This window comes from Oncorhynchus gorbuscha, linkage group LG12, assembly GCF_021184085.1.
Source record: "Oncorhynchus gorbuscha isolate QuinsamMale2020 ecotype Even-year linkage group LG12, OgorEven_v1.0, whole genome shotgun sequence".
NCBI classification, from domain to species: domain Eukaryota; kingdom Metazoa; phylum Chordata; class Actinopteri; order Salmoniformes; family Salmonidae; genus Oncorhynchus; species Oncorhynchus gorbuscha.
The window spans coordinates 63,410,797-63,422,947 of NC_060184.1; the positions used below are offsets into that span (position 1 = coordinate 63,410,797).

Below are 12,151 nucleotides of genomic sequence, written 5' to 3' on the forward strand. Positions count from 1 at the left end.
CTGTGGACTCCATATATCACTAACACAGACCTACACAGGTGAGGGAGGGAGGAAGAGAAGGAGGGATGGAGCGCGAGAGAGGGAGGGAGAGAGAGAACGTGGGATAGAGAGACAGGGGGAGGGTGGGAGAGAAAGAGGAAGTAGCTCTCTGTCTAGAGATATTAATTAATGAAAGGAGCTGGTACGTGGTCTACCAGTCAGTTCTCCACATGTCTGTCTTTAAATACATCCTGCTTTTCTAATAAGCACACTCTCAGGGCACACACTCCTTGCGTACGCCAGTCCACACAGACGCTCACACACACAGGGACATACCTCCCCCCCATTGTGCTCCCAAACACACTGCGGCTCCAGACAAGGGCTCCTGTGAGTCAGCCCTTTATTGGTGTGTATGTGTGTGTGTGGGGGGGGGGGGGGGCATGCGTGTGTCTGCTGTCCCTACAGACACAGTGCTGTCTCTGTCCTAAAGGTGGACCACAGGTAGGATGTGTGGTCTGAACCGTTGGCTCTGCATAACATGTCTCTATTCTGCCCTGAAAGAACTGCTCAGTCAAAAGGCCATGTGGGCACGGATGTTTTAACAGTGGAAAACCACAGCTCCGTGTTGAACGCACCTCAGTGACATGATAGTTAGATTAGGGAGCTGCGTTCACGATAAATAGTTATTTGGAGTTGAATGCTACTGTAGTCTGTTGTATGAGCGCAGGTTTAAAGTTACTCACTTTGTGTGGGGTGAGATTTCCTAACAGTATAGTACAGTATGTATGGTACACTTGCCTATCAATCGTCTAGCCATGTATTGTGTTAACCGACAGCTCATGCACTTGAGACGATGTATAACCCTCGGTTAACCCGAAAGACAATTGAGAAACTTGAGCGTTATCACGATGGAGTGCCCCTTTTTCCAGACACTATTAGTAACCGGTACACCAGTCTGATTTGGCTGGTTGTGAAACAAGAGAGTGTGATGCCTATTCTGGTGTATTTGAAACCTCCTGAGATTTGGAGGCAGGTACATTCGAAAGCTGACTCTGTTCTTTTCTGCCTCGTGTGCTGGGGACTGAACAGGGTTGTTTATTAACGATTCTGTAGGTGGCACAGCATTTTTCCTGACAACTGCTGAAGAGTTTGTTTATACTCTTACACAAGCAGGCAGGTTCATGGACACACACGCACACACACACACACAGACACACACAGAGAGAGAGAGGTTGTCTTGGTATCTGACATGTGGACCAGCACCAAGCCCCTGGGCCACAGAGGAGACCTGACAGGAGAGAGGGAGGAAGGAGGGAGAGAGATAAAGAAAGGGATTGAGAGAGAAAGAGAACAAAGAGATGTGCTCTCTGTTTCTGTGTATACTTTGCTAATAACTATTCAATCCGTATCCAAACATTTGGAGTCCGATAATCCAAATCTGGCAGGACCAAGCATGACTCTGATGCTATCATTAACATCCCTGCTTTTCCTTTGCAACAAAGCCCTCCAGACATCGGGTCATTTCCATGTTAAAGGACCCATGAGATACTTTTTTCAACCATTTTCCATACTAAAACTTAGGAATAAGCAAAGGGCTCTGGTCACAGATGGAAAAGGGGTCTTAAAAAACATTACTAAAATGTATTAGAAATGCATGAAAACACAATAATGTTTTGCTGAAATTATTTGACTAGTGTCTTCTAATTCGGTTATCAAAAAACCAGATATCTTTCAGATATTTTCTCATTTCTCTCCCTCATGAGGAGGGAGGATTATGAAAGTTCATAGAAGTAACAAGGAAAGGTAGACCTACCAATTAGGTATTGTTTTTTTAAATGAAATATTAAATGATTCAAACATTTCACTCTGTTACCAATTCAGTAACTGATTGACCAGAAAATCTGTAACAGAATGACGGCAATTGAATTGGGCAAAATGAGAAATCATAGTAGTCACAAACGACAGTGCAGTAGAGTAAAGTACAGTAGAGTACAGTAGAGCACACATGAGTGTGCTTTTTAAAATAATTGTACCAATATGTTATTTGGCTCATTTCCGGAGGTGAAAAGGACATTTCAAATGGTGTCAGCATAATTCTATTTTCATTCATTTTGGAGTAGAATGTCCTTTTGAAATGTAATCAGAACTGAGCTTCTCAGATCTTCGACCCCCCCCCCTCCCCTTTTGACCTTTCCCACTGCTACATATGTTAAAACTGACCTTTCCCACTGCTACATATGTTAAAACTGACCTTTCCCACTGCTACATATGTTAAAATTGACCTTAGATAAGTATAGAGGCGATTTGCTTCCTCCTTCACTGGGCTGAGATTCTTGGAGAGACAAAGCACGTAGAAAGTCAATACCAGATCCGCTCTCTAGAGAGGCTGGTGTCATTTATTTTTCAGGCCTGAAAATGGTTTTCCAGTGCTAAATCTATACCGTACGTTTCTGTGAAATGCATTTAAACTCTAAGTGGGATGACTTTTGAATGAAATAAGAGAAATACTTATAGCTGATTAAAATTGATTCCCCTAATGATCGTGATGAATCATTGTCCTTGTGCTACGATGAGAATACAAGAGGTCCAAAACAAGCATGAATCTGGATGTACAGTAGATGATGCAGAATATTTATAGATAGCCTGTTTGTTTCTCATGCTTCTCTGTTTTCAGATATTTTTGCTTTACCAGCTATCCTGAGATCCTGAGGACTCACGTCTTGGTTAGAGAGGCCGGCGGCTTGGTTAGATTGTCCTGTGGCTGGGTTAGAGAGATCTCACGGCTGGGTATAGAGTGGTCTCACGGCTGGGTTAGAGAGGTCTCATGGCTGGGTTAGAGAGGTCTCACGGCTGGGTTAGAGAGGTCTCACGGCTGGGTTAGAGAGATCTCACGGCTGGGTTAGAGAGATCTCACGGCTGGGTTAGAGAGATCTCACGGCTGGGTTAGAGAGGACTCACGGCTGGGTTAGAGAGGTCTCACGGCTGTGTTGGAGAGGCCGGCGGCTGGGTTAGAGAGGTCTCACGGCTGGGTTAGAGAGGTCTCACGGCTGGGTTAGAGAGGTCTCACGGCTGGGTTAGAGAGGTCTCACGGCTGGGTTAGAGAGGCCGACGGCTGTGTTAGAGAGGTCTCACGGCTGTGTTGGAGAGGCCGGCGGCTGGGTTGGAGAGGGCTCACGGCTGGGTTAGAGAGGTCTCACGGCTGGGTTAGAGAGGTCTCGCGGCTGGGTTAGAGAGGTCTCGCGGCTGGGTTCAAATCAGGCAGGGTGGTTGTTTTGCCACACCCCAGCAACTTCCTCCTACCTGTTTTGATTGAATAGTGTAATAACACTAAGTAGCTAAGGAGGGAGGGGCTATGCAGCGGAACCATATCCTGTTGCACCACACTAAAAATAGCTTCCTGCACCCCACTGAAGCAAAGTTCAGAGTTATGTGGGATCCTCTCTCTCTCTCTCTCTCTCTCTCTCTTTTTATTGGCATGGGAAACTTATATTTACTTTGCCAAAGTACAGTGCCTTGCGAAAGTATTTGGCCCCCTTGAACTTTGCGACCTTTTGCCACATTTCAGGCTTCAAACATAAAGATATAAAACTGTATTTTTTTGTGAAGAATCAACAACAAGTGGGACACAATAATGAAGTGGAATGACATTTATTGGATATTTCAAACTTTTTTAACAAATCAAAAACTGAAAAATTGGGCGTGCAAAATTATTCAGCCCCCTTAAGTTAATACTTTGTAGCGCCACCTTTTGCTGCGATTACAGCTGTAAGTCGCTTGGGGTATGTCTCTATCAGTTTTGCACATCGAGAGACTGAATTTTTTCCCATTCCTCCTTGCAAAACAGCTCAAGCTCAGTGAGGTTGGATGGAGAGCATTTGTGAACAGCAGTTTTCAGTTCTTTCCACAGATTCTCGATTGGATTCAGGTCTGGACTTTGACTTGGCCATTCTGACACCTGGATATGTTTATTTTTGAACCATTCCATTGTAGATTTTGCTTTATGTTTTGGGTCATTGTCTTGTTGGAAGACAAATCTCCGTCCCAGTCTCAGGTCTTTTGCAGACTCCATCAGGTTTTCTTCCAGAATGGCCCTGTATTTGGCTCCATCCATCTTCCCATCAATTTTAACCATCTTCCCTGTCCCTGCTATGGCCTACGACAGGACCAGATTATTTTTCTTATCAGGTCATATGGTCATATGGTCAAAAAAACTTCTGGAAGATCTCCTGGCCTTAGAGAGGACGAATACATTCAACATCCTTTAAAACAAGCATAAGGGAAAACTACGATTAGACAATAAAACGAACAGGGCTGAGCTGTATGCAGGTTGAATGGTGTAGGCCTTTGCATCTGTAATTAAAAAATATACTCACACAGTATGTCATCACTATTGTGTTGATTGATTCATTCCAGTCAATAATGTTTGATTAAAAAAGCCTAGGAGGCCTAGCTACCCGAAGTTTGAAAATAAACCACATTAGACCACATTCACATTTTCTCAGAACACAAATAAATAGGCCTGTTTTAAACTTGAAATACATATCTTAGGCTATGAAAACATCTCCCCTGGCCCGGATGGGATCAGAGTGCATAGGCTTCTCTAGGTTACCTGCAGCTGTGATTGTTATCAAAAGGAAGCCGGGTTTGTTGTAACTTCATAAGGTAGGCCTCCCGTACTTTAATATTCATATGAGAGGGTTAATTGTTCATTTTTAATAGGCTAACGTTTCTTGGTGAAGATAGGCTGTTGCCAACTCTGTGCATTTGTCTTCAAATGAAGTGTTCTACAGAGAAAATAAAGCAAAGATGTCATGTGAATTGAATTGAAGGTGAAGTAGATAATATACAAAAGTGAAATGAACAGTAAACATTACACAGAAGTTCCAAAAGAATAAAGACATTTAAAATGTCATATTATGTCTACTGTCATGTTTTGTCATTAATTATCATGTCTTGTCCCTGTGCTTCCCCTTCTATTCGTTTCCCTCTGCTGGTCTTATTAGGTTCTTTCCCTCTTTCTATCCCTCTCTCTCCCCCTCCCTCTCGCTCTCTCTTCTCTCTATCGTTCCGTTCCTGCTCCCAGCTGTTCCTATTCCCCTAATCATCATTTAGTCTTCCCACACCTGTTCCCGATCCTTTTCCCTGATTAGAGTCCCTATTTCTCTCCTTGTTTTCCGTACCTGCCCTGTCGGATCCTCATCTATAATTCACCGTGCTGTGTCTATGTTTTGCCCTGTCGTGTCGTGTTTCCCTCAGATGCTGCGTGGTGAGCAGGTGTCTGAGTCTGCTAGGTTCAAGTGCCTTCCCGAGGCAACCTGCAGTTCTCGATCAAGTCTCCTGTCTGTTCTCGTCTTTACGAGTAGTATTATGCTGTTTGTTTTGTAAAGTTTCTTACTGGATTAAAAACTCTGTTTTCGCCAAGTCGCTTTTGGGTCCTCATTCACCTGCATAACAGAAGGATCTGACCAAGGAATGGACCCAGCGACTACAGAGGCTCGTAACACTGCCGTCGAGATCCAAGGAGCCATGCTCGGCAGACACGAGCAGGAATTGTCTGCTGCTCGCCATGCCGTGGAGAACCTGGCCGCTCAGGTTTCCGACCTCTCTGGACAGTTCCAGAGTCTTCGTCTCGTGCCACCTGTTACTTCCTGGCCTGCCGAGCCTCCAGAACCTAGGGTTAATAACCCACCTTGCTACTCCGGGCAGCCCACTGAGTGCCGCTCCTTTCTCACCCAGTGTGAGATTGTGTTCTCTCTCCTACCCAACACATACTCTAGAGAGAGAGCTCGGGTTGCTTACGTCATTTCACTCCTTACTGGCCGGGCCCGAGAGTGGGGCACAGCTATCTGGGAGGCAAGGGCTGATTGTTCTAACAATTACCAGAACTTTAAAGAGGAGATGATTCGGGTTTTTGACCGTTCAGTTTTTGGTGGGGAGGCTTCTAGGGCCCTGGCTTCCCTATGCCAAGGTGATCGATCCATAACGGATTACTCTATAGAGTTTCGTACTCTTGCTGCCTCTAGTGACTGGAACGAGCCGGCGCTGCTCGCTCGTTTTCTGGAGGGACTCCACACAGTGGTCAAAGATGAGATTCTCTCTCGGGAGGTTCCTTCCAGTGTGGACTCTTTGATTGCTCTCGCCATCCGCATAGAACGACGGGTAGATCTTCGTCACCAGGCTCGTGGAAGAGAGTTCGCATCAACGGTGTTTCCCTGCTCCGCATCGCAACCATCTCCCTCCTCTGGCTCTGAGACTGAGCCCATGCAGCTGGGAGGGATTCGCATCTCGACTAAGGAGAGGGAACGGAGGATCACCAACCGCCTGTGCCTCTATTGCGGATTTGATGGACATTTTGTTAATTCATGTCCAGTAAGAGGCCAGAGCCCATCAGTAAGCGGAGGGCTACTGGTGAGCACTACTACTCAGGTCTCTTCATCTAGATCCTGTACTACTATGTCGGTCCATCTACGCTGGACCGGTTCGGGTGCTACATGCAGTGCCTTGATTGACTCTGGGGCTGAGGGTTGTTTCATGGACGAAGCATGGGTTCGGAAACATAACATTCCTTTCAGACAGTTAGACAAGCCTACGCCCATGTTTGCCTTAGATGGTAGTCATCTTCCCAGTATCAGATTTGAGACACTACCTTTAACTCTCACAGTATCTGGTAACCACAGTGAGACTATTTCTTTTTTGATTTTTCGTTCACCTTTCACACCTGTTGTTTTGGGTCATCCCTGGCTAGTATGTCATAATCCTTCTATTAATTGGTCTTGTAATTCTATCCTATCCTGGAACGTATCTTGTCATGTGAAGTGCTTAATGTCTGCCATCCCTCCCATTTCTTCTGTCCCCACTTCTCAGGAGGAACCTGGCGATTTGACAGGAGTGCCGGAGGAATATCATGATCTGCGCACGGTCTTCAGTCGGTCCCGAGCCAACTCCCTTCCTCCTCACCGGTCGTATGATTGTAGTATTGATCTCCTTCCGGGGACCACTCCTCCTCGGGGTAGACTATACTCTCTGTCGGCTCCCGAACGTAAGGCTCTCGAGGATTATTTATCTGTGTCTCTTGACGCCGGTACCATAGTGCCTTCTTCCTCTCCGGCCGGGGCGGGGTTCTTTTTTGTTAAGAAGAAGGACGGTACTCTGCGCCCCTGCGTGGATTATCGAGGGCTGAATGACATAACGGTTAAGAATCGTTATCCGCTTCCCCTTATGTCATCAGCCTTCGAGATTCTGCAGGGAGCCAGGTGCTTTACTAAGTTGGACCTTCGTAACGCTTACCATCTCGTGCGCATCAGAGAGGGGGACGAGTGGAAAACGGCGTTTAACACTCCGTTAGGGCATTTTGAGTACCGGGTTCTGCCGTTTGGTCTCGCCAATGCGCCAGCTGTTTTTCAGGCATTAGTTAATGATGTTCTGAGAGACATGCTGAACATCTTTGTTTTTGTCTATCTTGACGATATCCTGATTTTTTCACCGTCACTCGAGATTCATGTTCAGCACGTTCGACGTGTTCTACAGCGCCTTTTAGAGAATTGTCTCTACGTAAAGGCTGAGAAGTGCTCTTTTCATGTCTCCTCCGTTACTTTTCTCGGTTCCGTTATTTCCGCTGAAGGCATTCAGATGGATTCCGCTAAGGTCCAAGCTGTCAGTGATTGGCCCGTTCCAAGGTCACGTGTCGAGTTGCAGCGCTTTTTAGGTTTCGCTAATTTCTATCGGCGTTTCATTCGTAATTTCGGTCAAGTTGCTGCCCCTCTCACAGCTCTTACTTCTGTCAAGACGTGTTTTAAGTGGTCCGGTTCCGCCCAGGGAGCTTTTGATCTTCTAAAAGAACGTTTTATGTCCGCTCCTATCCTCGTTACTCCTGACGTCACTAGACAATTCATTGTCGAGGTTGACGCTTCAGAGGTAGGCGTGGGAGCCATTCTATCCCAGCGCTTCCAGTCTGACGATAAGGTTCATCCTTGCGCTTATTTTTCTCATCGCCTGTCGCCATCTGAGCGCAACTATGATGTGGGTAACCGTGAACTGCTCGCCATCCGCTTAGCCCTAGGCGAATGGCGACAGTGGTTGGAGGGGGCGACCGTTCCTTTTGTCGTTTGGACAGACCATAAGAACCTTGAGTACATCCGTTCTGCCAAACGACTTAATGCCCGTCAAGCTCGTTGGGCGTTGTTTTTCGCTCGTTTCGAGTTTGTGATTTCTTACCGTCCGGGTAGCAAGAACACCAAGCCTGATGCCTTATCCCGTCTGTTTAGTTCTTCTGTGGCTTCTACTGATCCCGAGGGGATTCTTCCTTATGGGCGTGTTGTCGGGTTGACAGTCTGGGGAATTGAAAGACAGGTTAAGCAAGCACTCACGCACACTGCGTCGCCGCGCGCTTGTCCTAGTAACCTCCTTTTCGTTCCTGTTTCCACTCATCTGGCTGTTCTTCAGTGGGCTCACTCTGCCAAGTTAGCTGGTCATCCCGGTGTTCGAGGCACTCTTGCGTCTATTCGCCAGCGCTTTTGGTGGCCGACTCAGGAGCGTGACACGCGCCGTTTCGTGGCTGCTTGTTCGGACTGCGCGCAGACTAAGTCGGGTAACTCTCCTCCTGCCGGTCGTCTCAGACCGCTCCCCATTCCTTCTCGACCATGGTCTCACATCGCCCTAGACTTCATTACCGGTCTGCCTTTGTCTGCGGGGAAGACTGTGATTCTTACGGTTGTCGATAGGTTCTCTAAGGCGGCACATTTCATTCCCCTCGCTAAACTTCCTTCCGCTAAGGAGACGGCACAAATCATTATCGAGAATGTGTTCAGAATTCATGGCCTCCCGTTAGACGCCGTTTCAGACAGAGGCCCGCAATTCACGTCACAGTTTTGGAGGGAGTTCTGTCGTTTGATTGGTGCGTCCGTCAGTCTCTCTTCCGGGTTTCATCCCCAGTCTAACGGTCAAGCAGAGAGGGCCAATCAGACGATTGGTCGCATACTACGCAGCCTTTCTTTCAGAAACCCTGCGTCTTGGGCAGAACAGCTCCCCTGGTCAGAATACGCTCACAACTCGCTTCCTTCGTCTTCTACCGGGTTATCTCCGTTTCAGAGTAGTCTGGGTTACCAGCCTCCTCTGTTCTCATCCCAGCTTGCCGAGTCCAGCGTTCCCTCCGCTCAAGCGTTTGTCCAACGTTGTGAGCGCACCTGGAGGAGGGTGAGGTCTGCACTTTGCCGCTACAGGGCACAGACTGTGAGAGCCGCCAATAAACGCAGGATTAAGAGTCCAAGGTATTGTTGCGGCCAGAGAGTGTGGCTTTCCACTCGCAACCTTCCTCTTACGACAGCTTCTCGTAAGTTGACTCCGCGGTTCATTGGTCCGTTCCGTGTCTCCCAGGTCATCAATCCTGTCGCTGTGCGACTGCTTCTTCCGCGACATCTTCGTCGCGTCCATCCTGTCTTCCATGTCTCCTGTGTCAAGCCCTTTCTTCGCACCCCCGTTCGTCTTCCCTCCCCCCCCTCCCGTCCTTGTCGAGAGCGCACCTATTTACAAGGTACATAAGATCATGGACATGCGTTCTCGGGGACGGGGTCACCAATACTTAGTGGATTGGGAGGGTTACGGTCCTGAGGAGAGGAGTTGGGTTCCGTCTCGGGACGTGCTGGACCGTTCACTCATTGATGATTTCCTCCGTTGCCGCCAGGATTCCTCCTCGAGTGCGCCAGGAGGCGCTCGGTGAGTGGGGGGGGTACTGTCATGTTTTGTCATTAATTATCATGTCTTGTCCCTGTGCTTCCCCTTCTATTCGTTTCCCTCTGCTGGTCTTATTAGGTTCTTTCCCTCTTTCTATCCCTCTCTCTCCCCCTCCCTCTCGCTCTCTCTTCTCTCTATCGTTCCGTTCCTGCTCCCAGCTGTTCCTATTCCCCTAATCATCATTTAGTCTTCCCACACCTGTTCCCGATCCTTTTCCCTGATTAGAGTCCCTATTTCTCTCCTTGTTTTCCGTACCTGCCCTGTCGGATCCTCATCTATAATTCACCGTGCTGTGTCTATGTTTTGCCCTGTCGTGTCGTGTTTCCCTCAGATGCTGCGTGGTGAGCAGGTGTCTGAGTCTGCTAGGTTCAAGTGCCTTCCCGAGGCAACCTGCAGTTCTCGATCAAGTCTCCTGTCTGTTCTCGTCTTTACGAGTAGTATTATGCTTTTTGTTTTGTAAAGTTTCTTACTGGATTAAAAACTCTGTTTTCGCCAAGTCGCTTTTGGGTCCTCATTCACCTGCATAACATCTACATTCAGTGTTGTAACGATGTGAAAATAGTTAAAGTACAAATGGGAAAATAAATATGGGTTGTATTTACAATGGTGTTTGTTCCTTTTCTTGTGGCAACAGGTCACACACCTTGCTGCTGTGATGGCACACTGTGGTATGTCACCCCGAGGGAAATATCTGTCTCTAATATGGTCATACATTTGGCAGGAGGTTAGGAAGTGCAGCTCAGTTTCCAACTCATTTTGTGTGCAGTGTGCACATAGCCTGTCCTCTCTTTAGAGCCAGGTCTGCCTACGGCGGCCTTTCTCAATAGCAAGGTTATGCTCACTGAGTCTGTACATAGTCAAAGCTTTCCTTAAGTTTGGGTCAGTCACAGTGGTCAGGTATTCTGTCACTGTACCCTATGTTTAGGGCCAAATAGCATTATAGTTTGCTCTGTTTTTTCGTAAGTTCTTTCCAATGTGTCAAGTAATTATCTTCTTTTTTTTCTCATGATTTGGTTGGGTTTAATTGTTTTGCTGTTATGGGGTTCTGTGGGGTCTGTTTGTGTTTGTGAACAGAGCCGGTGATGGCTTTGTTATGGAAGGTTTGGGAATCGCCCCCTTTTAGGTGGTTGTAAAATTTAACGGATCTTTTCTGGATTTGGATAATTATCGGGTATCGGTCTAATTCTGCTCTGCATGCATTATTTGGTGTTTTACGTTGTACACAGAATCTCAATTTGGTGTTTGTTCCATTTTGTGAATTCTTGTTTGGTGGGTGAACCTCAGACCTCACAACCATAAAGGGAAATGTGTTCTATAACTGATTCAAGTATTTTTAGCCAGATCCTAATTGGTATGTCGAATTTTATGTTCCTTTTGATGGCATAGAATGCCTTTCTTGCCTTGTCTCTCAGATCGTTCACAGCTTTGTGGAAGTGACCTGTGGAGCTAATGTTTAGGTCAAGCTATAGCATGTCTAGTTTGTTTTGTTTTTGTGTGCTCTCTCTCTCTCTCTCTCCACTCTACTCTCTGTTTTCTGGGAGTGAAAGAAGCCTCCTGGCACCAGTGGTTAAGGGTGGAGACAGAGAGGAAGTGTTTTACTTCACATCTTTGTATTGACTCTGGAAAAACAGTGAGACGGGAAGAAAGTGTTAAGGGTGAGAGAGGTTGAACTCAACTCTGTGTAGCTGTAGGCTATTGATTTCTATAGGTACTGATATTCCTATTGAGTTAAGTTGAGACTTCCCCTCCCTTGCTTTCTCTCTTTCACACCCTTCATCCCCTTTCTTTTTCAGGTCTCTAAATAATGCTAAAATACCATTCTCCTATTTGTTTACAATGCAATTTGTACTGCTTAATTTTTTATATTCAAATAAGAGTTTATTCCAAATTGAACAAACACCCCAACCTCTGTGTCATGGTTTAAACCATATTTTCCATGTTGCTTCACTTGTCCTCTCTGGACAGTCCCGTATCTCAGTGCCATTTCAGATGTCCCAACTTTTCTACAAAAAAGGTCATTTTGTCAGCGAGAAGCATCAATTCATTCAGGCTACAATAGTGTGTAGACCCAATGACAATCGCAGAATGTCCTTTACACTTTATGGTGTTTTGTAACAGCTGTTTCTTTCCATTCATCAAGTGGTGCGAGTGCACAGTGCTCTGTTTGGATGCTCTAATTATTTTGGTGTGGACAGGCATGCACAGGTAGCCTACTTTTTACAGTGATTTGTTTGACAATAAGATGAAAACATCAAAACTGATTGTGTTCATGCCAAATTAAAAGTCTCTCTCACACACTCACACTCACACTCTCTCTCACACACTCACTCTCACACTCACACTCTCTCTCTCACACTCTCTCTCTCACACACTCACACTCACACTCTCTCTCTCACACTCTCTCTCTCACACACTCACACTCACACTCACACTCACACTCTCT

At 46.5% G+C, this 12,151-nt stretch overlaps 1 protein-coding gene and 1 long non-coding RNA gene across 5 annotated transcripts in view; one reads left to right on the forward strand and one right to left on the reverse strand.

Annotated features, from left to right (window-relative positions):
• The window catches only part of sema5a (sema domain, seven thrombospondin repeats (type 1 and type 1-like), transmembrane domain (TM) and short cytoplasmic domain, (semaphorin) 5A), a 210,875-nt gene that overhangs the window by 16,648 nt on the left and 182,076 nt on the right, over nt 1–12,151 (forward strand). The gene's annotated exons all lie outside the window — the stretch shown is intronic.
• LOC123991221 overlaps nt 4,006–12,151 on the reverse strand; it is an 11,614-nt gene continuing 3,468 nt past the window's right edge. Inside the window, exon 3 of the long non-coding RNA XR_006830766.1 lies at nt 4,006–4,238. This is a non-coding gene — a long non-coding RNA (uncharacterized LOC123991221). The remainder of the gene's footprint in view (nt 4,239–12,151) is intronic.